The sequence below is a fragment of the Manis javanica genome, chromosome X (assembly GCF_040802235.1).
Source record: "Manis javanica isolate MJ-LG chromosome X, MJ_LKY, whole genome shotgun sequence".
Lineage (NCBI taxonomy): Eukaryota > Metazoa > Chordata > Mammalia > Pholidota > Manidae > Manis > Manis javanica.
The window spans coordinates 118,864,150-118,892,011 of NC_133174.1; the positions used below are offsets into that span (position 1 = coordinate 118,864,150).

Consider the following 27,862-nt stretch of genomic DNA (forward strand, 5'->3'; position numbering starts at 1 on the left):
AGACTTTAAGCTCCAGGAGAGCAAGGACCTGTCTTGTTCACTGCTATATTCCCAATACCAGGCACCTACTAAAAGGTATGTCCTCAATAAATATTTTTTGAATGAATGGAGGGGTAAATGAATAAATGCATGTACAAATGCCAGGCACTGTACTGAGCTTTAGGGTACAAGCTTGACTTCTAATTCTGCCCATTTGCCTCAAAGAGGGGAGTTAGTAGAGGGATCCTATTAGGTGGATAAAAGTTATATGCTTCTGAATATTAGACTTTGGATTTCCATGTACAATATATATAGAAAACACGAAGTTTGGTCTTCTCAGGTTATATCTGCTATTTTCCCCCCAAGAACTTAATGGTTAAGATTTTATTTGCAACAGAACAAAACTTGCTTCTTTAAAAAAATAAAGCTGAATATATTCATACTGGCAGAAGAATGTGAACATTGTGTCTATAGTGATTTTTACATTGGATGTTACATTTTAAAAAATGCAGAATAACAAAAGAAGGAACAGAATTCCTCACCATCCTTTGCACAGTGAAAATGCATTACATGGTAAGATAGTCTTTTTCAAAAATAAGTCAATGCTGGTAGAGAATCAAAGAAAATGCTTCAGTGGTTTTTGTCAAATTGGAAGTAGCACATTCTTAGTCTAGTGAAAGTGAACATTCACAGATGTCTCACTTCTTTCTGAAATTATGCACAGGATGGGGAACAATGGCAAGTAATCCACCCAAGTGTATTTCCATGGAAGCTCAGATGTCCTGTTCCTCTGTCTCACACAAAAGCAGTACAGATGGCACACTGGCAGAATTGGAGTGGTGCCCATGTCACCTCTGCATCAAAGGCAGTGGGTTTCTGTTGACCCAGAGCTGCAGGCTTGTATTGTCTATAAGTGGTAGCCAATCGCTCCATTGGAGCCACCTTTTAGGCACAGGTGGTAGAAGCCATCTGTTTTCCCCTGAAAGATAAAAGGAATGATGACCATCTTTCTTGATATCACTTGTAGTCCCACAATGATAATCATCCATGAGGAAGGTCAAAAAATAACAACCCAAACTTCTCTTTTTGGCCTATATAGCCATTTAGGACCACGTTCTAAGAAATGTTACAAGGGATAACAGTCAAAGGGTTGTATTTCAGAGTGACACTGTGGATTTGGAAGAGAAATTTAGTTTTTTCTTTCTGTTTTTGTTTCTTTGGTTCTGTTTCATCTTTACTATTCTATGGGCAAAGGCTGCTCTGGTACCAAGCTATGGTGCTATGTGGTGACATCAGCCCTAACACTGATTTTTTGGAAGGTGATGACAGTACACTTAAATTCTTTTCACCAAACCCAGATTTATTAGTTTCCTATCACTGCTATAACAAATTACCAAAAACTTACTAGCTTAAGACAATACAAATTTATTCTCTTAACATTCTGGAGGAAAGAATTCTTAAAATCAAATTGTCTAGAGGGCTGTGTTCATTTTGAAGCCTTTAGAGGAGAACCCATTTCCTTGCCTTTTTAGATTCTAGAGGCCACCTGCATTCCTTGGCTTATGACCGTCTTCTCCATCTCCAAAGCCTAGCACTTCTCCTCTGCTGCCATCATCCCATCTCCCTTTTTTCTGCCATTGACCCTCTTGCCTATCTTCTACGGGCCCTTGTAAGTACATTGGGCCCAACTGAAAAATGCAGGATACTCTCCCCATCTCAAGATATTTAACTTAATCACATTTTGCCATGTAAGGTAACATATTTATAGGTTCCAGGGATTAGGACATGGACATCTTTGGGGGGCCATTATTCTGTCTACCCCACCAGCCTAGCTGTAATGATAATGCTTAACTCACTTGGCTGGGGTACCTAAGTTCATGAGGCCACTATTGCTCGTCTGATGTTTATAAGTACCATACTGATGATTATGGACCATATAATATAATGCTAGTAACAACTGTATGAGGTAAACATTATTATAATCTCATTTTGAAGATACAGTGGTGGAACTCATAGAGATTAATAAACTTGCCCAAGTTCACATATCTAGGAAGTAGTAAAGCAGTACTCAAATCCACATAGATCTTATTCTAAAGTCCATGATATTTCTAGTTCCCTACTCTGTAGCATTGGTTTTGCTGAGTTTACTTACTTCATTTCCTGGCCACTGTACATACCTAAACTTTGTCCAAAAATAGCATAGCTGGGTGCCTTTCACCACATGTGGTTAGATTTGGACAAATTCACCACCACCTCTACAAGGGTAATTCTTGGTTAGGGTACCTAAGTTGATGAGGCCAATATTTTAATTCCAGTTTAACTCCAGAGACTTATTAAGCACCAGTGTATGCTGCCAACCTGTGCAAAGTCTGTGCCTCACCAATGGTGATGACTCATTTGAGCTGCCTCAATATTGTCAGAGCATTACACTGCAGCCATCCTTTCATGATTATCTCTCAGGATAAAAGGGAGCAGATGCCTCTTGAGCAGGTCAGTGAAAAGGCCATGCCTTGAAACTGAGAAATTGCCAAGTTTCCGAAGCTCCTTTAATTTGCCAATCCATCTGCCTCTAGGAGATAAGAGATCATTTTTCGCATTTTTTAACTGTTCAAAAGATGGTCCCTGAGATAAATAGTGTCTGGGGGTGTATGGACAATTGTGGACCATAGAAGGCTGGTTAATACAGAAGTTACATGACCATCTTTGAACATTTCTTTTATACATTTCTTTTATAGTATGTGACTTCATCTTTTCAGGGACACTGGAAGGTCAAACCCAAAGGTGATAGTTACTGTGACATTAATATGATTGTTTTATTAGCCAATAAATGCTTCAGTTTTTTAGAGCCCCTCTGCTCTTTAGTTATCTCAGGTTCCCTGACCCCTGGTTTCCTGCACCAGACCCCCAGATGCTCTATCTTTATCTGCACTCTAAGCTCCAACTAATTCTTCCTGTGTTCCATTTCCCAGTGGAACTCTGTTTCTTATAGTTTTTATAATAACTGTATACCAAGTTATTAAGATATATAGCTTTGTTATTCTTCCCAAATAATAACTTTGTTGAGAAAGGGAGGGAGGTATGAGGAAGAGGAAAGGGAGAGGGGAAGGGAGGGGAAGAGAGAGAGAATTTTTGAAGTTCTCATACCAGGAAAAATTTTTCCCCCTTTCTTCCACATCTGTTCCTTTCCAGAATTTTTTTTGTCATATTCCCTTAGTTTTCCAAATACCAAGGAGCCTCAAGAGCAACTTCTTTAATCATTCATCAAGAGCCATCTAGTCCTATTGATTCTTTGGTTCAGTTTTACACTTTTAAACCTTTAATATGTGTGTCAGGCACTGTGATAGGTTCTAGAGAAACAGAAAGTTATCAGACAAACCCTATAACATGGGGGAGATTTTAGATTAAGAAGAAACAGACATATTAACAGAAGGTTTTGCTGTACCATAGTACAGACAAAATGCACATATGGGAAACCAGAGTTTTTGAAGAGCTAACTCTTCATTATGATGGATAACTAGAAGTTAATTGGGCAAAATAATTGGCAAGCTTCATTTCTTTAATAATAGCTTTGGCTTACCTCCATTCTTTTCCAGGTTCATGGCCTTACCCAAACCCAGGCCTTGGTCAGCTCAACCTCAGATTGCTTATTAAAACAGTCTCCCAGACACTCCGCAGGCTTCCTTTCTGGTATCCTCAATGCCCTGCTAGCCACTGGCCCCTGTCCATTCTCCGCCTTGCTAATAGATTCATCTTCATTAAATATTTCCTTGCAAAAATCATTCACTCTCCTCCTACCACCTCTCCCAGTTCTAAAATCTTCATTGACTTGCTACTGCTTTTAAGACAAAACCTTGAGCCCTGAATCTGGGATTCAGTGCTCCCCACAGTTGAGTCCCCATATATGGGCCCAGCCTCATCTCCCATAATTTCTTACATATGCCCTACTCCCAACTCAAATTAAATGTGTGCATAATTTCTCAAGATCCCAGATATGTTCTTGCCTCCATATTTTGCTCACATCAATCTTGTTCAGAGTGCCATCCTCTATCCAATCTCCAGACAGATTTAAGTCCTACTCTTCCTTCAAGAACAGCTCAAGCCCCATACCCTCTATAAAACTACCTGGTCCATCCCCATCCCTCTGTTATCATTGTTTTCATCAGTAGGCTTCAGTCATCTAGTATTTTACCATGTGCAAACTTCTACTGCACTTACTTGACAGGTATAATTCTACTCTCTTTCACTGAGCAGTAATCCCCCTAAGACAGAGGCTGTATCTTGCAACCCTTAGTATCTCCAGTGCGTAGGCAGCTCAGATTTTGAGGATGATAATGAATTGATCATGTGGTATATATAGGGAAGATATGTGGGGAAAAAATCTTGGAATCCCTCATTTCACACCCAAATTGCTTACATGAAGGGTCAAGATGAAAGATTTCTTGGGAACAAAGTTTAGCTAGAGCTATAGGCCTGAATGCTTACAGGGGCTTGCTTGGGAGGGAACATAATTAGGCTGGAAATAAGCCAATATTTATTTAATTAACAGATTTTTATACAGTGCTCACTGTGTGGTGGGTGTTGTTCTAAGTGTTAGAAGTATTAACTCATTTAATTCTCACTACAACCCTATAATTATTATTCCCATTTTAGAGATGAGGCAATCAAGGCACGGACAGTTAAGCCATTGTTGCAAGGTCAAATGACTAGTAAGTGATAGATCTTGAACTTCAGTTTAAGTGCTCTAACGTTTAGTGTACTTATTTTTAACCATTGCACAATATTAATTTTCCAAAAGGGACTTGTTGCCTCCAACTTGAGAGTGTATGATGAACCTGAGGACATCTAAACTTAAAGAAAATTGTGAGCCAGAAAAAATACATCTGTGCGCCAGGTCAAAAAAAGTTTATTCTTTGTAACAGCACATATATTCTAGGACAGTAAGAAGCATCCCCGATTATGTCCTCTTTACCTTGACATCAGTTCATATGCCTATTATGGGCATTTGTCAAAGCAAAGGAAATATCAGTGTTCACTGGCATCACTTGATATGTTAAGGTTTGCAGATTCAACTTGCAAGAGATTTATGAGCGCTTTAAAAAAACAAATGGCTCCCCTGCATTTGTTCCCATAGTACTTTGTTTATATCTTTACCAAGCTGTTTATCAAATGTCATTTTTTCTTCTATTTCAAATAATAAATTTTCCACATTTTTGTAGCGCAAAAGATACTTTCTCTCTCTGGACAGTTACTTCTACATTTTCCCCCCTCCTCTTGAGGCTGGAAAATTGCTCGTGTATCATTACAAATTCTCTACTGGATGATTCATGATATTAACTCTGGGTCCCCCAATCTTTGCTCTTGATATGACAAAGCAAGGTTTTAGAATTCCAAAACATTGTTTTTCTTTCTCAGGTGCCTCACTCTAGCAAATCACAGTTTCTTTGGCTTTCAGACTCTCATCCTAGCAAAGGGTGTTACAGTTTTATTTTGGAACTTAAATGTAAAAAATCTGACTAGTGGGTATGCTGGGTTATTTTCTGTCCTCGCTTCCCTGGGGCCATAAGCTTCAGTGCTGGAATCTAACTTTAATTGTGGAATGTACTACAGGACAAAAAGGAATTACCAGAAAAAGAAAAAAGGGTCAATTAATATTCTAAAACACTGTGCTATGTAAGGAAATAAATCACATGTAATTCCAAATTCTAGGAAAGCACTGCTAATATTTTATGTCTCTCCTTTTGCTCTTTTTCTATGCATACATGTATGCACAGAAAAAAATATACTATATATTTATGTGTATGCATAGATGCTCTATGGTAATCTTATTTTTTGATCCATATGATATATCTTTGTATATTCCCTGCAGAGCTGGAGATCAAGAACGGATTTGCTGGCTAAGTTACTGTCTTTTGGCAATTCTCCCCAAAGGCCCACAGACCATCCTTACCTACCTGTGGGAATGGAAGTAAATATTACCCTCCTGATAGCAATTATTGTGATCCTCACAAATGAATATCACAGAAATTTGGAAAAAGAGTTTGAGTTCAAGCTACTCTTTTATTTTTTGCTTAAGGCCTCAGGTACTTAATCCAAACTATAGAAGGGGGTAGTAATAGTGCATGTAAAATGGGTTGCTGATTTTTCTTTCATCCTGCTTACTTACTGAGGGTGTATGACTCCACTTTCAAGATGTTCTGGTAGGAATTGTTCTCTAGCTGCGTGAAGGAGGATGCCCCCCACTTCTTTGCACCTTCTCTTTTATTCTCCTTCTCAGTCCATTTGTCCTTTTAACTTCATTCCTTCCTCCTCAAGTCTCCCCATCCTCTGTTCCTTCTAGGTCTGTTATCCCCACCCATCAGCTATTTGTGAAGCCCAGGTAAATGTCAATCTCTCTGTCCTTCTCCTTGTAGATTGTTGCTCTCCAACATGGGTTGTCAGTAAAAGATGTCCTGCCAAATAGAGGGAGAGTAGTGAACTCTGAGTCCTGTAACTGGAAGAGGGAATGGGGGAGGAAGAATGTCAAGATGATCCTCCACTCTGGGTCGCAGTCTGCTATTTGATATTTTTATATTCTCAGGAAGGACAAAATTTAAAAGAAATTTAAAAGCACATCTCACACAGGGACAATTTCCTGCCCAAATCCTTCACTGTATCTACATCAGAGATGAATTGTTCTCTTGCCAGCATAACCACAGTCTTACTATGATAAAAACCATTTGTTTCCTTCACAACCTGGATTATAATGTAAAGCCTTTTCCATTAATTTGACACAGAACAGCATCACCGAGTTATCCTTTCTTTTTTTATAATCATATAATAAGCATTTTCTTTATATATACATATATTTTATATGTATATATTTAAATATCAGTATGTTACTCCATTATGTTTCTGCATCATAGTGTATTTAATTATTCCTCTAATGTTTAGTATTTAGACTGTGTCTATGTTTCAGTATTATAAAACTAACAAGGATTATCTGGTATATTAAATTTTGTGCACACATCTGATTATTTCCCTAGGATGGTGTCCTTAGAAGTGGAATTAGGGACCAAAAGATACAACTTCATGTAATTTTATTGAAATGTTTTAAGTTAAAAAGTAATTATGGTTTTAAATTATAAAAGTAATTATATTTTTTGAGAATTTTAAGAATAATTATCCCGGTACTAAAAAAATAAGTGTATAAAATAAATTGTAAGTCATTTCTGTCATTTTAGCCCTTAGAGATTATAATTTTTAGCAGGTTATTGTGTATTTTTAGCATGAACAATTTTAATACTCTTTTGAATGTTGTCTATTGCTGTCCCCAAAGATCAACCATTTTAAAATCCCACTAGTGGTTGATGGAAGCGCTTGTATCACTGCATACTCATGAACTTTAACTATTCTTCTTTTTAATAATCAACATTTGATGAACAAATTTATTTTGAGAATGTTTTACATTAACAATACTGATTATATATATTTACCACATATAGATACTTATTTATATATACATATTACAAATATTTTCTCCAGTTTGTAATTAAAACTTTTAAGGTGTCATTAAGGTTTCTGGATTTTTATGCAATCACATTTTTCAACTTTTCCTTTATAATTTTTTTCTTGCATATTTAAAAGCCTTCCCTTCTCCAGTGAGCAGATAAATATTCACCAATATTTTCCCATAATCATTTAAGATTTAAAAATGTCTTTAATATAATTTAAGTTATAATATATTTCAAATATAAGAAAAGTGTATGAATTTAGTATAAGAAGCACCTATGAATTACTCACTCAGATTTAACAGATGCTAACATTTTGCCTAAATCTACTTACGTTATTTTGGTAAAGAAATACAGTTACAACTATAGCTAAAGGCCCACCTCCATCCACTACACCTCCCTGCCTCTGCTGAAATTTATGTATGTAATTTATCTGCATGTTTTTATATTTTCTACATATACTTAAAATCGTATGTACTATGAAGCATTATTTGGGGGGGTTTAAAATTTTACCTGAATAGAATCCTTTTCCAACTGACTTTTGTTATTCAACATTATACTTTTAGGATTTACTCAGATGCCTATATTTCTACTTCATGCATTTTTGCTACTTTATCATATATAATTGCATAAATACAGAGTTCTTTTTGTGATGTGCCTGCTCATATCACTTGTGTATTTTTTCTTCTTTCTTTTTATTTATTGAAGTATCATTATTATACAATCTTATATTGCTTTCCAATGTACAACACAGTGGTTCAATAGTTACCCATATTATTAGATCCTCACTGCCTCTAGTACAGTTACTGTCAGTTAATGTGGAAAGATGTTACCAAATCATTGACTTCTCTACATGCAGTACTGCTGTCTCTGTGACCAAGTTATATTATGATTGAGAATTTTTGTGCCCCTTTATCCCCTCACCTCCCTCCCCTTTGGTAACCACTAGTCACTTCTCAGGGTCTATGAGTCTAATGATGTTTTATTCCTTCTGTTTTGCTTTGTTTTTATATTCCACAAATAAGTGAAATCATATGGTATTTGTCTTTCTCCACCTGGCTTATTTCGCTGAGCATAATACCATCTAGATCCACACATGCTGTTGCAAATGGCAGGATTTCTTTTCTTTTTATGGCTGAATAATATTACATTATGTGTGTATACCATATCTTCTTTATTCATCTATTGATGGACACTTAGGTTGCTTCTATATCTTGGCTACTGCAAAAAGTGTGGCATAAAAATAGGGGTGCATATGTCTTTTTGAATCAGGGATTTCATTTTCTTCGGGTAAATTCCTAGAAGTGGAATTACTGGATTGAATAGTATTTCTATTTTTAGTTTTCTGAGGAACCTCCATAGTGCTTTCCATAGTAGTTGCGCCAGTTTACATTCCCACAAACAATGTAGGAAGATTCATATTTCTCCATACCCTTGCCAACATTTGTTATATCTTGTCTTTAGGATAGTGGCCATTGTAACTGGTGTGAGGTGATATCTCATTGTGTTTTTAATTTCCATTTCCCTGATGATTAGCAATGTGGAGGATCATGTTATGTGCCTGTTCACCATCTGTATTTCCTCTTTGAAGAAGTGTCTGTTCAGGGCCTTTGCCTATTTTTTAATAGGGTTATTTGTTTTTTGGGTGTTGAGGCATATGAGCTCTTTATATGTTTTGGATGTTAATCCCTTATCAGATGAGTCGTTTACAAATATATTCTCCCACATTGTAGAATTACTTTTTGTTCTGCTGATGGTGTCCTTTGCTGTACAGAAGTTTTTTAGTTTGATGTAGTCCCACTTGTTCATTTTTGCTTTTGTTTCCTTTGCCCGGGGAGATATGTTCATGAAGAAGTTGCTCATGTTTATGTCCAAGAGATTTTTGCCTAGGTTTTCTTCTAAAGAGTTTTATGGTTTCATAACTTAGAGTTCTTTGATGCATTTTGAGTTTACTTTTGTGTATGGGGTTAGACAATGATCCATTTTCATTCTCTTACATGTAGCTGTCCAGTTTTGCCAACACCAGTTGTTAAAAAGGCTGTCATTTCCCCACTGTATGTCCATGGCTCCTCTATTGTATATTAATTGACCACATATGCTTGGGTTTATATCTGGGCTCTCTAGTCTCTTCCATTGGCCTATGGGTCTGTTCTTGTGCCAGTACCAAATTGTCTTTTATTGTGGCTTTCTAGTAGAACTTGAAGTCAGGGAACATAACCCACCCTGCTTTATTCTTCCTTCTCAGGATTGCTTTGGCTATTTGGGGACTTTTGTGCTTCCATATGAATTTTAGAACTATTTGCTCTAGTCCATTGAAGAATGCTGTTGGTATTCTGATAGGGATTGCATTGAATCTGTACTTTGCTTTAGGTAGGATGGCCATTTTAACAAAATTGATTCTTCCTATCCATGAGCACGGGGTGTATTTCCATTTTTTGGTATCTTCTTTAATTTCTGTCATGAATGTCTTGTAGTTTTCAGAGTATAGGTCTTTTACTTCCTTGGTTAGGTTTATTACTAGATATTTTATTCTTTTTGATGCAACTGTGAATGGAATTGTTTTCCTGATTTCTCTATCTGCTAGTTCATTGTTAGTGTATAGAAATGCCACAGATTTCTGCATATTAATTTTGTGTCCTGCAACTTTGCTGAATTCAGATATTAGATCTAGTAGTTTTGGAGTGGATTCTTTAGGGTTTTTTTATGTACAATATCATGTCATCTGCAAACAGGGTCAGTTTAGCTTCTTCCTTGCCAATCTGGATGCCTTTTATTTCTTTGTGTTGACCGATTGCCGTGGCTAGGACCTCTAGTACTATGTTGAATAAAAGTGGGGAGAGTGGGCATCCTTGTCTTGTCCCCGATTTTAAATGAAAAGCTTTCAGCTTTTTGCTGTTAAGTATAATGTTGGCTGTGGGTTTGTCATATATGGCCTTTATTATGTTGAGGTACTTGCCCTCTATACCCGTTTTGTTGAGAGTTTTTGTCATGAATGGATGTTGAATTTTGTCGAATGCTTTTTCAGCATGTACAGAGATCATCATGTGGTTTTTGTCCTTTTTGTCGTGGTGGATGATGTTGATGGATTTTTGAATGTTGTACCATCCTTGCATCCCTGGAATAAATCCTACTTGATCATGATGGGTGATCTTTTCCATGTATTTTTGAATTCAGTTAGCTAACATTTTGTTGAGTATTTTTGCATCTATGTTCATCAGGGATAATGGTCTGTAATTTTTTTTGTGTGTGTGGTGTCTTTGTCTGCTTTTATTAGAATGTTAGAGTGATGCTGGCCTCATAGAATGAGTTTGGAAGTACTCCTTCCTCTTCTACTTTTTGGAATACTTTAAGAAAGATGGCTATTACCTCTTCTTTAAATATTTGGTAGAAATGGACTATGAAGCCATCTGAAACTGGTGTTTTGTTTTTGGGGAGTTTTTTGATTACCAATTTGATTTCATTGCTGGTAATTGGTCTGTTCAGATTTTCTTTTTTTTTATCGGTCAGTCTTGGAAAGCTGCATTTTTCTAGGATGTTGTCCATTTCTTCTAGATTGTTCAATTTATTGGCATGTAATTTTTCATAGTATTCTCTAATAATTCTTTTTATTTCTGTGATATCTGTTGTGATGACTTCTTCATTTCTGATTCTGTTTATGTGTGTACATTCTCTTTTTTTCTTGATAAGATGGGCTGGGGATTTATCTATTTTGTTTGTTTTCACAAAGAACTAGCTTCTAGTTTCATTGATTTTTTATATTGCTTATATTTTCTCTATTTCTGCTGTGATATTTTTTATGTCCCTTTCTACTGACTTTGGACTTCATTTGCTCTTCTTTTACTAGTTTCTTTAATTGTGATTTTAGACTCTTTATTTGGGATTGTTCTGGTTTCCTGAGGTAAGCCTTTATTGCTATGTACTTTCCTCTTAGAACTGCCTTTGCCACCTCTCACAGATTTTGGGCTGTTGTGTTTTTGTTTTCATTTGTCTCCATGTATTGCTTGATTTCTGTTTTAATTTGTTCATTGATCCATTGGTTATTTAGAAGCAGGTTATTAAGCTTTCATGTGTTTGTAGGCTTTTTTGTTTTCTTTGTGTGATTTATTTCTCATTTCATACTATTTTGGTCTGAAAAGATGCTTGATACAATTTCAGCCTTTTTAAATTTATTGAGATTCTTTTTGTGACCTAGTATATGATCAATTCTGGAGAACATTCCATGTACACTTGAGAAAAATGCATGTCCTGCTGCTTTTGGGTGGAAAGCTCTGTATATATCTGTTAAGTCCATCTGTTCTAATTTGCATTCAATGCCTGTTTCCTTATTTTTTGTCAGGATGATATACCCATTGATGTAAGTGGGATGTTAAAATCCCCTAATGTGATTGTGTTGCTGTCTGTTTCTCCCCTTAGGTGTGTTATTGTTTTATATATTTAGGTGCTCTTTTATTGGGTGCATAGATATTTATAATGGTTATATCCTCTTGTTGGATTGATCCCTTTATCATTGTGTAATGTCCTTCTTTGTCTCTTGTTACTTTCTTTGTTTTGAGGTCTATTTTGTATGATACAAGTACTGCAACTCCTGCTTTTTTCTCCCTATTAGTTGCATGAAATATCTTTTTCCATCCCTTTACTTTTAGTCTGTGTATGTCTTTGGATCTGAGGTGAGTCTCTTGTAGGCAGCATATAGATGGTTCTTGTTTCTTTATCTATTCTGCCACTCTGTCTTTTGATTGGTACATTCAGTCCATTTATATTTCAGGTAATTATTGATAGATACATACTTATTGCCATTTTATTCTTTTCTGATTGCTTTTTGAGGCTTGTCTCTGTTCCTTTCTACCTCTTTTATTCTCATCTCTTGTTATTTGATGACTCTCTTTAGTGTTGTGATTAGATTTCTCTTTTTTAATTTTTTTGCACATCTATTATAAACCTCAGTGTTGTGGTTGCCAAACATTCAAGGATAGCTTCCTTACTATATAACAGTCTTTATTTAGTTGCTGATTACTCTATTTTAAACACAATCTAAAGGTACTTTTTTCTTCTTCTTCTACCTCCTCTATACTTTATATATTAGATGTTATAATCTGCTCTTTTTGTGTATCCCTTGACTGATTCTGTGTATTGTTGATTTTCCTTTATGTGTTTTGTTTTAATTTTGTACTTGTTTGGTAATTAATTGCTCTACTATCTTTACTGTGGTTTATTTTCACTGGTGAAAGCTATTTAACCTTAGGAACATTTCCATCTACAGCAGCCCCTTTAGCATATCTGGTATGGCTGCCTTAGGTGGTGAATTCCTTCAACTTTTCTTTATCTGGAAATTGTATAGTCTCTGCTTCAAATTTAAATAATAATCTTGCTGGGTAGAGGATTCTTAGTTGGAGGTCTTTCTGTTTTAGTATATTAAATATTTCATGTCACTCCCCTCTGGCCTGTAGCATTTCTGCTGAGAAGTCCACTGATAGCCTGATTGGGTTTCCTTTATAAGGAATCATTTTTCTCTCTCTGGCTGCTTTCAATACTCCCTCCTTATCCTTGATCTTTGACATTTTTATTATTATATGTCTTGGTGTTGTCTTGCTGGGATTGCTTTTATTAGGGGCTCTCTGCAGTTCCATGACCTGAATGTCCATTTCCTTCCCCAGACTGGGAAAGTTTTGAACAATTGTTTCCTTAAAGAGATTTTTCTATCCCTTTGTCTCTCTTGTCTCCTTCTGGTACCTATTAATGTGAATATTGTTTTTTTTGGAATGGTCACACAGCTCTCTTAGCATTCTTTTATTTCTAGAGACCCATTTTTCTTTCTGTTCCTCAGTTTTGTTGTGTTCCTGTTCTCTAATTTCCATCTCATTGACTGTCTCCTCTACTTGCAGTAATCTACTCTTAAATCCTTCCATTGCATGTTTCATTTCAGTTACTGTATTCTTCAGCTGTGAGTGGCTCTTTTTCAGTTTTTCTATCTCTTTGTGGAAGTCCTCCTTGAGATCTTGAATGTTTTTCTGTAAATCCATGATCATGTTTATGACTTTTACTTTAAAATCTTTATCAAGAAGATTGGTGATTTCTGTTTCATTTAGTCCTCTTTCTGGTGTCTTGTCTTGTAGTTTTGTTTGGAACATGCTCCTCTGCCTCCTCATTTTGTCAGGGTTTCTGTATTTCTTCCTTTGTATTAGATGGCTCTGCTATGCTTCCTAGCCTACAGAGTAATAACTTTATGAAGGAGGTGTCCTATGGTTCCCAGAAGCTCAAGACTCTTTACAGTGCCTGTTTTTACTTTGCCAGAGCCCCAGCTATTGTTGGTGTGCAATGAGTAGGACTGCCTTTCTGTCTGCTGGCAGTGGTATGGGTCTGCATTGCCAGCAGTTTGCTTCAGCTGCCTTTGTGATCTAAGCAGAGGCCTCTGCTGGAATCACTGTGGGTGGGGCTGCCCTCTGCTTGCCCTGCAGCAATGGCAAGGCAGCAGGGTTGATGGACTGGGCAGGTCATTGTGTGGTTCTGGAGCAGGGCAGGACATGCAGCAACAGGCTTGGACACCTGTGGGGAGGAAGGAGCTCCTGGGGCTGGCTCCTGCAGACACCTTCCTGGTTGGGCTGAAATGGGGCTGAGAAAGCTGGGAGAGTCTCCCTCTGCCTGCTAGGCAGGAAAGTCTGATGCTCATCAGCAGTGCACGCAGGGAGGAGCCTCAGAGCTCCATTGCCAGCAAGGGGGATGGAGCGTCTTGATCTCCTGAAAGTTCCTGACCTGTTGAGTCAAGGGAGGGCTGGGGAGGTATAATCCTCCTGCCCTTTCTCCTGAGGAGAAAACTCCACCCAACCCTTGCCTCTCTGGCACCCCCTCCCATTTCTGGCAAATCTTTCAAACTGCCACCTCTGCTTTGGTTCTCAGGACCAGCGAGCATGTCTGTCCTCCACAATGGCTGGAGTCAGCCTCCCAGAGTATTCGATCTGTCCCTGGTGTCCAACCCCACTAAATACCAGAACCCAATGTAATGCAGACTTCTGCTCCTAGAGCAGCTCTCCAGGGCCAGGTGTGCAGCACTCCTGGGCTCCTATCCACTCCCCACTCTATTGTTTTTTCTCCTGCCTATGGGCTAGAGTTGGGGGAGGGCTTGGGTCCTGCTTGATTGTAGCTCTGCCATTTTACCCTTTTCTGTGTGGTCTCCTCTTCTTCCCCAAGTATAGGTGGTCTGTTCTGCAGTCTTCAGGTCATTTTCAGGTTTAGTTATATTTCCTGTATATTCTTTTATGTGTTTTTGGGAGGAGGTTTCCACCTTGCCTTCCTACTCTGCTTTTTTCCTTTCCAGCCTCTGCTCATGATTTTTCATTTTGTTGTTGATCTTTTTTAAAATTATGGATTTGTCTGGATTTGTTTTATTTTCTTGACCCAAATCCTTTGTATGTAGCAAATATCTGTTCCAAATCATGACTTGTTTTTTAAGTTTATGACATTTTATGTCATACAAAAGTTTTAAATTTTAATCATATTTATCTTATATTTAGCATATTTATCAACTATTGCCTTTATGGCTTGTGTTATTTGTGTTTTGTTAAAAAGAACAGTGTTCTAATTCAATGATGTGGAAATATTTTCCATGCTCTAAATATTTTTAAGTTTGTATTTTCAAGTATAGGTATTGATTCACATGGAATTATTTTTATCTGCATGATGTGGGGTAGGGTTTTCATTGTCTTTTCCCAAATAAATAGCACATAGTCACAGCACCACTTATTGAACAGTATGTTCTTCCCACAATGCACAGTAACATTATTTCTGTCATACGTCAAGTTGCCATATAAATAGGCTTTCCATTCTGTTCCATTGTTGTATTTGTTTACCCCTGATTCAATGACCACTGCATTAATTACTATAGCTTTATGATGAATCTTGGTAACTGGTAAGGAAAGTTCTCCTTTTTTATCATTCTTTGACATTTTCTTGATTATTTTAAGCCTCTGTCTCCAAATGAATATCAGGGTCAGCTTGCCCATTTCTGTGAACTATCGTTTTGGAACTTAAATTGGAAGTCCCTGGAATTTATTGAATGACTTGGAAACAATTGTGACATTTAAAATATTTCTCCCTGTTAATTAATAAGCATGGTACAAGTCTCCATATAGGTTGTCTTTTATAGCACTGTCACATGTGAATGATAGTAATTGTGGTTCTTCATATTCAATCCATAAATCGATAATTTATTTCCTTGTCTTTCTCCACCAACTAGGATCTCTAGCATATGCTTGAGAGAGGCAGCAATAGTGTCATTCTTGTCATTTTCTTAGCTTTAAAATGGCTACTATATTTTGAATATTTTCTCAGTAACATGTCTGCTGTTGGTTCAGGTTAATAGCTTTTATCAGGTTAAGGAAAAGCCTGAGTATTTGTAGATTGCTAAAAATTGCTTCACTCTTGAATGGGCTTTAGCATTTCTAAAAAATTCTGTATCCACATTATGATATAATTTTTTCCCTTTTAATCTGTTAAAATGATGACTTATAATAATGGATTTTCTTTTTTTTTAAATTTTTTATTAAGGTATGATTGATATACACTCTTATGAAGGTTTCACATGAAAAAACAATGTGGTTACTACATTTCCCATATTATCAAGTCCCCACCCATACCCCAATGCAGTCACTGTCCATCAGTACAGCAAGTTGCCAGAAATCTACTATGTCCCTTCTCTGTGATACACTGTTCTCCCTGTGATCCCCCACACCATGTGCACTAAACATAATACCCCTCAGTCCCCCCTCCCTCCCCACCCACCCTCCCCTTTAGTAACCACTAGTTCATACTTGGAGTCCCTGAGTCTGCTGCCAATTGTTCCTTCAGTTTTACTTCATTGTTATACTCCACAAATGAGGGAAATCATTTGGCATTTGTCTTTCTCCACCTGGCTTATTTCACTGAATATAATGTCCTTAATAATGGATTTTCTAATATTAAAATATCTTTGCATTCCTTGGTTAAGTCACATATTGTCATCATGTATTTTTTAATGTGTGTAAGATTTGGTGTGCTAATATTTTATTTAGAGTTTTTGCATATGTATTATAAATGAGATAGACTTATGATAGAATTTATTCTCTGAGGGTATAAGAAAAAATATTTGTTCTGTGATATTTTGGTAGAAATTGTCTGTGAAATTATCTGGCCTGGTGATTTTGTCTGTAGATTTAAAAACTTTTATTCAGATTCTTTATTGATTATATAAATATACTCAAGTTTTTCCTATTATTTCTCAAGTCAGTTTTGGTAATTATTTTTCAGAAAATTCATTTTTTATGTTTTCAAATTTATTGGCATAAAGGGGTTATGGTTTTTCCATATTAATTTTTAGTCTCCAATGTATCTCTAATGATATTCCTGCTTTTTATTCCTTATATTTTAAATATGTATTTCCTTTTTTTTAATAATCAGATTTACTATGTGGTTTCCATATTGTATCAGTCTTTCCAAAAGATTAGCCTTTGGTTTGTTGATCTTCTGTATTTTCTCTTTATCTTCTATTTCACTAATTTTCTCTATTATTATTTTAATCTTTCTAATTTTTTATGTTTACTCTTCTTTTTCTAACTTCTTGAGATTTTAAATACTTAACTTTTTCTAATGTCTACCTATCACAGTATAAATTTATTAGTTATGTACTGATTGCCAAAGCTGCATCCCCCAAGGTATAGTTCATAGTGTTTTCATTGCTTTTCAATTTTATTTCTTTTCAAATTTCCATTTTGATGTTTTCTTTGATGCATTCATATCATACATACATTCAATTCATAGAAGGCAGCTGGATCTTTCTTTTTTTTAATGTTTTCCATTTGTATTGCATTGTGGTCTTAGAACCCATTCTGTGTGATAACTGGGCTTTTTTTTTTAGAGATGAAGGGCAGTCTAGTCGTTGTCACTGTATATTATCCACATAAACTTGAAAAGACTATATTTTCTGATTGCTTTGTGTGGGTTATTATATATGTCAGTTAGACCAAATTCTTGTTCATTGTGCAGTTCAATTATTTTGTACCCTTATTATTTTTCTTCTTGATCTCTCCATTACTGAGAGAAATACAATAAAACCTCCCATTATACTTGTGGATTTGTAAATTTTTACTTGTAATTCTGTCAATATTTTTAATATATTTTTGAGGCTATGTTTTTAGGTTCATGAAATTTAATCATTATTCTATCTTCTAGATAGAATTGCTTATTTTATTATAACTAATCATTTTTATCTGTAATAATGCTGCTTCCTTTAAAGTTTACTTTTCTGATATACATGTAGCTGACTTCATTTTGTGAGTCATATATTTTTATCCATCCTTTGACATTCAGTCATTACATTGACAAAGGTTTTAGTCAGGTTTCTTGTAACTAGCATATAGCCAGCTTTAAAAAATTCCTTTTTATGAATATTTGCCTTTCAACCTGACAGTTTAGTCAATTTATATTTGTTGTGATTACTGGTATATCTGAATTTATGTCTGCTGTATTATTTTATCCTTTCCATTTACCATGCTTTCTTTATTACCTCTTTTCCCTTCAAGTACTATATTGGACTGCTTAAATTTTCTTTATTCTCAGGGATTTAGGATTGTCAATTTGTGAGCCTATCATCTACTTTTCCTTGCCTGTCACTTGTTCCTTTCTTTCTTTCTGAGAGTACAACCATGTATTTTAAAAAATTCTTATTATATTTTTGTGTTTGAAACTAGCACATCATTTTGCTAGAAGTGGAAGTTTGTAATTAATATTTTGAGTCCATTGTAATTATTCTTGGTGGATGGTACAAACTAAGGAACACTTTTTTAATTTTTCAAATTGCCAACCAACTGTTCTAGTATCACCACTGAAGAAATCCTTCTTTCCTCATTGATTTGAAATGGCATTTTATTATTTGCTCCATTTTTTTCTGTAGATTAAGATCTATTTCTGAGACATTTACAATGTCATATAGATATGTATATATACTCTTGTGCTCATATCTTATTGTTCTAATTATTGTAGTTTTAGGATAATACATTTTAATGCTATTTAATTTAGCAACTTCTTCTTTATCCTTCCTTTGAAAAATTTTATTGACTATTTTCATATGTTTCTTTTACCAGATGAATTTTCATAACTCTTCAAATTTTAAAGAAAAATATGTTTTAAATTTAGTCATGGGATAATTAATCCCTTGTTATGTCATCTTATGTGTGAATATAGTCTATTATGTACTTCAGTAAGGGCACACATGTGTGTTATATATATTTTGCATTGTTCATTATTAAGTGTCTTCAGTTACTACTTCCTAGAGTAGAAATTACTTAGATATTCACATCAAAAAACACATTAATAGTATAAAAATGTATGCAATGAGAAGTATATCTTCCTCATATAGCATATCTCTATTCCCCAGTTTTATATTATTTAATTAATTTTTTATTGAGTTATAGCTGATATACATTATATTGGTTTCAAGTATACAACATAGTGATTGAATAGTTAGATACATTATTAAGTCTTCACCCCAACTAGTGTAGTTACTATCTGTCAACACCGCAGTATTATTTTAGAATGTATTTGTCTACAAGTAATGGAACATCTTATTCATAGTAGCTTACATACACAAGGGCTTGTTAATTCTCTGCAGTGAGAACTCTAGTGGTAGGCAATCTGGAGCTAGTATGACTCAGAGAAGCCATCGGAGACCCAGGCTTCTTTCATTTTTCTATCTTACTGCCTGTAGCATGTAGACTTTGTGCTTGTGAACTTATGGTATTAAACCTCTAGCCTCAAGTTCCTATTCCAGGCAGGATCAAGGAGAAAAGGACATGATAGCCATCTAAGTCTGTCCCCTTTAAAAGAGCTTTCCTGGAGCACCATCTAGCAACTTTTACTTATATCAAATTGGCCATATGTCCTGCTAAAACTGAAGGACAGTCTGGACAGCTGGATGCATTACTTATCCAAACAAAAGTGGAGTTTTGCTACTAACAAAGAAATGGAGAGTAGATACTGATAGGCAGCTAGCAGTGCTTGCCTCCTGCCATCACCTGCCACTATTAACAGTTTCTGGATTTTGTTTGTTAATTTTTCTGTATGTATATAAGCACATATCTTTGTGTGCTCTATAATTCCAATCATTATTTAACTTCAGTACTATATTTTAAAGTTTAATGCTCACAATCAGTCCTTTCATCTTACTTTTTTTCCATCCTTTTCTAGTTTGGCTTGATTTTGACTTCAAGTTTTTCTGAATTGCTCATGCCTACTCTGAGTTATTGAATGTTGAAAATAGTTCTCAGTTACCTTTATGTTTGAAAGATAGCTTGCATGGGCATAACATTCTTGAGTCACATTCTCTTTCCCTGAGGATTTTTTCTGAATTGTTCTACTATAATTTAGCAGGAAGCTTGATACCAGCTTAAGTTCTTATTTCATTTATAAGTTTTTAAATTTATTTTGCATGGTTGTTTATAGGATTCTTTCTTTGATTTTGAAGTTAGGTAATTTTACAAATTTGTCTTATTAATATATTCCTACATCAATCTTCTTTTCCTCTAGAAGCCTGGGTCTCTGATTGCTTCTCTTAGTCATACTAGCTCCAAGCTGCCTACCACTACAGATCTTACTGCAGAGAATTTAGTCTTTATACTCAGGTCTTCCTTTTATAACTAAATTATCAAATGGGTTGGGCTTTATAAATATAATCACCAGTTTAATCTATCTTTCACCACTGACTTCAAGCATACTTTGTTGGATTATTTCTTTCTTGCCCTTGAGTGACATATGGGCAGATATCATAGTATTTTGTTTGCCTTCATATGTATATATAATACATATATATAAATAAAACATACGTATCTGTGGGGAAGTTGGGGTTCCTATGGCCAGGATCTTCACTGAACTTAAACCACCTGATGATGTAACTGGCCTGCTGCCAGGCTACCGCTTCCACACCTTTAGGCAATAAGCTATTATTGCGCTATATAGAGAGCTCGGCCCAGAGCTCTAGGTGGAGGCAGAGACATTAGTGCTCCACCTACTGCCTGTTAAACAAGCTGGGTAATAAACCCTTTCACCCCAAAGAAACGTTCTACTGTCTTTTCTTTGGTCACATTGAACCCGTAGTGAACTTGCCCGGGGCTGAAATCCATTGGCAAGACAGTATCCAAAAACTCAATCTAATCTAAATCAAAATCTTGCATCTTATATTTAATTAAAACTTATTCTATTCCTCCAGCTCAGGCCCTGACCAGGCTTGGGAATTTGCACTGGGACAGGAATCATTCTACTGCTTCTGGATGGTGCAGAGAGAAGGGATGAAAGGTAAATATATATATTCACCCTTGCTAAATGTCAGTTACTTCCCACCCCCAGTTATTATGACACTCTTAAACACACACCCACACATTTATAAATGTCCTCTGGCATTCAGTATTTTCAACCTGAATGGTTTTATTTTCTAAGGGACATTCGCCAATATCTGGACACATATATGATTGTCAAAACTGGGAAGCCAAGGCTGTGTTAAACATCGTGCAGTGTACAAGGCATCCCACACCACTAGGAATCACACAGCTCAAAACAGCAGCTGGGCTGAGGCTGACAACCCTGTTCTAGCGGGTAGAGGACTGTAGCACACCCAGCTGAGAATGCCTGGAAGTCTGTCTGGCTAGCAATGACCCCTGTGTGTTACAGGTTTTCTGAGTTAATTGTATTGCAGAGCTGACTGCTAGTGACCATTTTTCCTGCACCCTACCTGTTGTGTGCTTTCCCTTATTCTACTTTACTGCCATTTCACAGGTTTCACAGAGTTCAGGGACACACTGACTAAGAGACTATTGGTTTCCACTGCAAGGAGGTGCATCCCCCTTTTAGAGAGCCTTTCTTATTACCAAGCTGCTGAGACTTGTATTCTCTTCATTTTCTCATTCAACCAGGTCAGATTTTCTCTGCACTGGGCAACCTTGTTCACAGTTCTTACTTGGGGTTGCATTTATATTTTACTTTTATTGATAATGTCATTTTTTCTCTATTTTTCATTCTTCTCATTGTTTTCAGCTGGTTTCAGAGACAAGCATCAGACAGTTAGCTTTGCTTTGGCATCTGTAACCTGAAGTGATTTATACCTACTTGTTAAATGGTTTTGCTTACTCTTTGCTGCAGTCTATTTTCTAATAGGTTATTTCTGATAGAAAAAGTATTTACTTCTTTGTATATTTAGTTTGAAACTAGCTACCTTATTAAATCATTTTAAGGGTTCTGTTAAATTTTCAGTGGAATCTCACTGTTTTTCTAGATAGGCAGTGAACAAATACTGAGAATTTTGTGACCTCTTTTCCAATTATTAAAGCCCTCGGATCTTTATGTCTTATTGAGCTGGCTAAAAATTTTAGAGGTATATTCAACAATTTTGGTAAGAAAGGACACCCTTTTATGAACACTGAGAATTCCACAAATGTTTTATAATTAATTCACTCATTCATTCCTTTTAACTATTTTTTAATTACCTACTATGTAATAGCACTGTACCAGGTGCTGTGCATACAGTGCTGAACAAAAATGTAGTCCCTGCCCTCATGGACTGAACAGGCTCATGATGTTCAATAAACAGTTATGAAAATAAATTTATAGTAACAAGTCCTGAAGATATCAGAAAATTCTATTCTGAGTAAGAAACATTTATGCTGGGTCCTAAAGAATAAGTAGAAGTTACTTAGGATAAAAGAAATTCCAAACAGAAGGCACAGTATGAACCAAGGCCTTGAGATATACTGTTTGAAGAACCCAAAGAGTTAGTAGGACTGGGTCTTGGTAGAAGGAGTGCTGGCCAGAGATGTGGATGGAGAGATTATTAGTGGCTGGTAATTCAGGGCCTAGTTAAGGCCCTTGTATTTTCTTTTAAGTTAATGAGAAACAGGTGGTACTATTAACAGAGACCAGGAACATTGGAAAAGGGGCAGATTTCTTTTAGTGGGATTGGGAGATTGAGTCCAATTCTAGACATGTTGAGTTTGAGACATCTGTGAGAAATCAAATGCCATGTAAGCATATAAATATTCTGCACACATTTGGAGACAGGAAGATAGGTTGTGACAACAGGAAAAAAGAACCTGAGAAGGAAGAGCCACAAACTTAGAAGGAAAACTAGGGAGCTTCAAATGTAGAGAATGGTCAACTCAGTAAGTAACGATATCAAAAAGTCAAGTAAGGTGAGAACTGAAAAGTACCTACTAGATTTAGCAACATGGAAGTCAGTAGGGACTACTTAGGCAAGAGATATTTCAGTGGAGTGATGAGGACTGAAGCCATGGAGAAGTGAATGGGAAATGAGGAAGTGGAGTTAGTGTGTAGATAGCTCTTTGGGGAAGCTTGCCTTTATTGAGTAGAGACAGAGATCAATAATAATAAAAAAGTGGGATCAAGAAAGGATTTTATTTTAGGTGGGAGTTAACAAAGTATCTTTGAACACTGATTATGAAGGTCCGGTAGAGAGGTAGGAAGAAATGGGAAGCAGAGCACATGCAAAGGATTTAGTTTTTGTTAGCATGAAGGCTACTTTCCCATGATAATTAAAGGGAAGGAGAAGAAGATGAACACAGGTGCAAGATGGGGGAACGCCTGTCTGACAGCTATTTTCTCTGTGAAATATGAGGCAAAATCATCCTCAAGAGAGAAAGATTAGCAGTGGGGAAGGTGACTTTGCTAAGTTGGAAAAAAAGAAAAAAGAAAAACTAGTCCTTGCAGAAAAAGAGCAAGCTTCCTAGAGAAATGTGATAAGGCTTTTGCAGTGTTTAATGCCAAGTTGACAATTTGTCATAAACTTACAGGCAATACCTGATTTTCCTGCTCTGGAATTTTCTCCTTCAACTTTTCAGTTGTAGTCACTGATCATGGGAATGGTGAGACTCATCCAGTGTTACATTTCACTGGTGGCATAAAACAAGAAGGGAAAGAAAAGAGCATTAGCAGCATTTTCAAAAGGCTGATAGTAATAACCATCAGATACAGTATGAATGGGGAGAAAGTGAAGTATGAGGGAACTGAGAGACGGAAAATAGAGATCAATGGAGATCTTAATGAAAGACCTGTTTCAGCAAAGATGAGCAAGTGAACTGGAAGAACAGGAAGGTGTGTTGGGAAGTGAGACATCTGAATTAGTGATTTCAAGGAGGATGCAGATTCTTATGACAATGAGGTAGGTCAAAAATGTGACTGGGATGGGTGGCTGAGACAGAATGGAGAAGAGTATGTTTCTTGCTCTCTAGCAAAGAGAAAATAGGAACTCCAAAATTGTCCCTTTATGGGTGGTGAAAGATGCCCTTGGCAATTTGCATTTTTGCCTGCCTATCATGTTACATTTGCTTTAGGTGTTCGGACAGGGTACCTTCTGCAGGGTACTTCAGATTATGCAGAAAATTACCCCAATTTATAATTTCCTAGGAAAACCTTGAGATGATGAGTCATTATGTCATTATGACTTTTTGATTTAAAAATCAAGTCATGCTTGATTTCCTACTTTGGGTCCCTTGAAATCCTGTTCCAAATCTTTCTGTTACTTCGTGACTGTCTTCCTGCTCTTTGATTTCCTGAAGTGGCCTATTTTCCCAAAACTGAAAAACAGAGGCAAAATTCCTGTTATTTTTTTTTCTATCACAACATGTAAAATATCAGTATTAAAAATGGTTCTGCAGAATTTCCAAGAGTTCATTTTCTTCTTTTGCTTAGCATAAACCAAATCCACTGCAGACTGGTGGGTGTTCTGGCAACAAAACATAGGATTAGACATTCAGAGATATTCCTTTGAGCCAGCACAGCAAGTCACAGAACTTGAACTCTTCCAGAAATCTTGTTGTTTCACAAACCCATTGGTGCCAACACCCTGGCCTAACATTTCATTAATTTTACTAATTTTCCTGGAGACTAAAACTGATTTCCCCAATTGAGGTCATAATAAAGCTCTTTCCCACTTCTCCTGGAAGTTGTTTTAAAAGAAAATGGTAGTAGGATTCAACATGGATGATTCTGCATGCTTTGGTAAGCCCCAAGTCATGTCTCTAGTCCCATCTACTTTCTTCCCTGTGTGATTCTGCCCACATACATAGTTTTCTTCTAGTCCCTTCTCTGCTCTTTCTGGTACTTAACTTACCCCTACTACACTTATGTCTACAGTTGGCACCTTTATGCAATCGTTCCCATATCATCCTTAAATGGCTAGTTGGTTTCATGTCAACCCAGTTTCTCTTTCTCAGCTGGAGTCTCCTCAAGGGCAGGTTCCATGTTGTCTACATTTTGCATTCCCTACACAGTACAAACTGGAGGCAACACTGCATGGGCCCTTTGTTATCTCACTTTCTCATGACTGTGCCCTCTGCTTTGAGGAGAATGAATCAAATTATTAGAAAACTAGTTCACATCAGGAATTTAGGCAATCTCATAAATATGAAACCTTCCAAACTCTGTTTTATGTTCAATTCACAGCAAGCTTGATTTGGCATGATGTTCCTTTCCCTTTGTGCTCTGAGAAATAGTAACTGATGGAGAATGTAGTCAGGTTTCCACTTGGGAAACTAACTCTTAACTTTGGCTTCATTACTGACCCTTTGTTTTACACACTTGTAGTCTCTAGTCACACTAGCCTGGGGCCTCAAAATAAAGAGGAAGCTTCTGGGTTTCATGAGGCAGAAGCTAGAAAATCCTGTGGCTATATACAATAGCCCTATCCCTCCCTCCTGCAACTCTTTTGAAGACTATTAAAATGCACAGAGTAAGTAATGCCATCATTTAAAAAATTGTCTAAATAGAGGACAGGGACTGCTGGCTTCATCTGTCTATTCCCTATAGATCACCTAGATGGGATTTAATAAATTCAGTTCACTTCAACCAATATTTAGTGAGACCTTCTAGATACAAGTTTAAGGCTTTAGATGTAAGAATAAATAATAGAAGCAAGATTCTTGCCCTCACTAAGCTCTTACCATAATAATGGAGACAGGTAAGCAAACAATTACAAAGCAGTATGGTAAGTACTTTGATAAGGAAACGTACAAAGTGTCTTGGGAGCACAGAAGACAGGCATTGATCTAGTCAGGAAGCAGCAGTGGGTCATGGAAATCATTCAGGAAGAAATTTTCTAAAATCTATGAATTTGCACCAACCTAATTCAGCCCCCACCAATAAAATTGGATGACCTTAAAGAAGTCATATAACCTCTGTGTGCATCAGTTTTCTCATCTGTAAAACTAGGCCTGTAATACCCTCTCTGAATGAATCAAGTAAAAGAAGGGATGTGGAAGGGCTTTGAGAAGTTTATTTGCCAATTTATTTTCTGTTATTACTAAAGGTAATTACCTGCACTGGCAGGGACATAATGAATGCATATCTCAAGCTCTGTAGTCAGATATTTATGGATTCCAGACCTGGTTCTGCCAGTGGGCAAACTTTGGGCATGTTACAGAATCTCTCTAAGCCTCATTTTCTTTATTTATAAAGTGGGGACCTCATAGGATTGTTGGGAAGACTAAATGAAATAATGTGTGTAAGTTATCACATATTAATCATTCATTGAATATTGGATAATATTGATAATGATGATGCTTAATATGGTGATGACAATAATGAAGTAAAGTAGTAAGTGGAGTGTGTAGTACACAGAAGTTGTTTTAATTACTAATATTGGTGAGATGGGGTCCTGGATATTACTTTGGTAGTTTTATTCTGTCTGTGCCCAGAGGCTGCATCCTTAACCCCAGCTCCCCATCATTTATTACTTTCTTATAGCCAATAAGGGGACAGGAATCTTCCAAGGCTCTGCTCTCCATTATTTTCTTATTATACCTGCTAAGCTATTGCCAACACTCTCACAGCTTCCATCATCTTTCTGTGTAGCAATCATAAATTCATCTTTAACTCCTATTTCTCTGCCTATGTCAGTAGTTCCCCAAAATGGGCACTCATTGGAATCACCTAGAGAGCTTATAAAACTCAGTGCCAAGTATGTACATAATACTAGTTAAATAATGATAATCAAACATCATTATTTTTACAAGATTCCCCCAAATGATACCATTGTGTGGCAAAGTTTGGTGACCATGGACCTAGGTTCAGATGCATGCTCCCAACCTTCTTTTAGAAATCTGGATGGCTTGTTAGCTCTTCAAACTCAATTAGCCCAAGACTCATCCCACTGTCTTTACCCAACCAATCTGCTGTTTATCTCAAATGCCATATTTCTGTATATTACCCAGGCCTCAAATTGAGGGGTTATCAATCAGCTGAACAACTACCATGGATTATACTTCTGATATAGGAATCATTTTGATCTTTGCTTTTCTAGTCCCACTACTACGAGGCTCACTCAGGGCCCCATTAAATATCACTTAGGTAAACAAGACACTGGAATCACAAATTTTATAGAGTTTAGGTTATAAAAGTCAGAGCAGAGCAGAACACAAACACTTTAAATCTCTTAGGAATGCATTACTTGGAAACTGACATTACGTGGCAAATGATCCAGTGTAGCCTATGGTTGCTCTAGGATTGGAATAGCTCACTCCTCTTTTGAGCACTAGATAAAGTAGTTGGCCTGAGTTTAGGGAGCAATGTTATACTAAAACAAAAGGCATATATTTTAATTATAAAATCACACCTAGCCTAGTGAGATGTTCACATGAGAGTCCCACAAGAACTGAGAGGCCCTGTGAGGAAAGAGCTTGCTTCTACTCCCATCTCATACTCACTCCGGGGTATACATTTCTTGAGTGAAGCAGTAGACAACAAAAACCACCATGTTCTAAAAATGTTATTTTCCTTTTTCTATTGAGTGCCTATAATGAAATATGTATAGGTTATAGGTAGGTGTGTATGTGTGCACATGCACAGATGTGTGTGTCTCTGTGTGATGTGCCTCTACTTTACAGTGATTTCTCCCCACCACACACACACACACACACACACACTCCTTCTAACGTTTAATCCATTATGCACACTGCTGCCAGGTGAACCTTCCCAAGGCACAGTCTTGTCAGATGACTTTCCAGTTCAAACGTCATCAGTGGCACCTCATAACCTATGGAATAAACAACTTCCTCAGTCTATCATTCAGGGCCCTCTGTGATCTGGCTCCAAGTCTGCCACTGTATTTTTATCAACTTCTCCTTCCCTTCACAGATCACATGTCCTGTCCAAACTGAGGTATTGACTTACATTTTGCCACCATGATACTTTTGCTCATGATAATTATTTCTTTGCTTAAGGTATTTCACCACCGTCCCATCTACACTTGATGAAATACTATGTTTCCTTCAAGATCCAGTTTGAATGGAAACTTGGAAAGTTTCGGAGTCCTTTCCTGTCACTTCAATGTATGTATATTAGACTGTCTTTTCCTGGAGAACTATGAGAGT

At 36.6% G+C, this 27,862-nt stretch overlaps 1 long non-coding RNA gene across 1 annotated transcript; it reads left to right on the forward strand.

Annotated features, from left to right (window-relative positions):
* LOC108409102 (uncharacterized) lies at window positions 1-27,862 on the forward strand. Its single transcript, XR_001856133.3, has 3 exons — window positions 1-75; window positions 20,698-20,783; window positions 27,713-27,862. It is a non-coding gene; the product is annotated as an uncharacterized lncRNA (long non-coding RNA).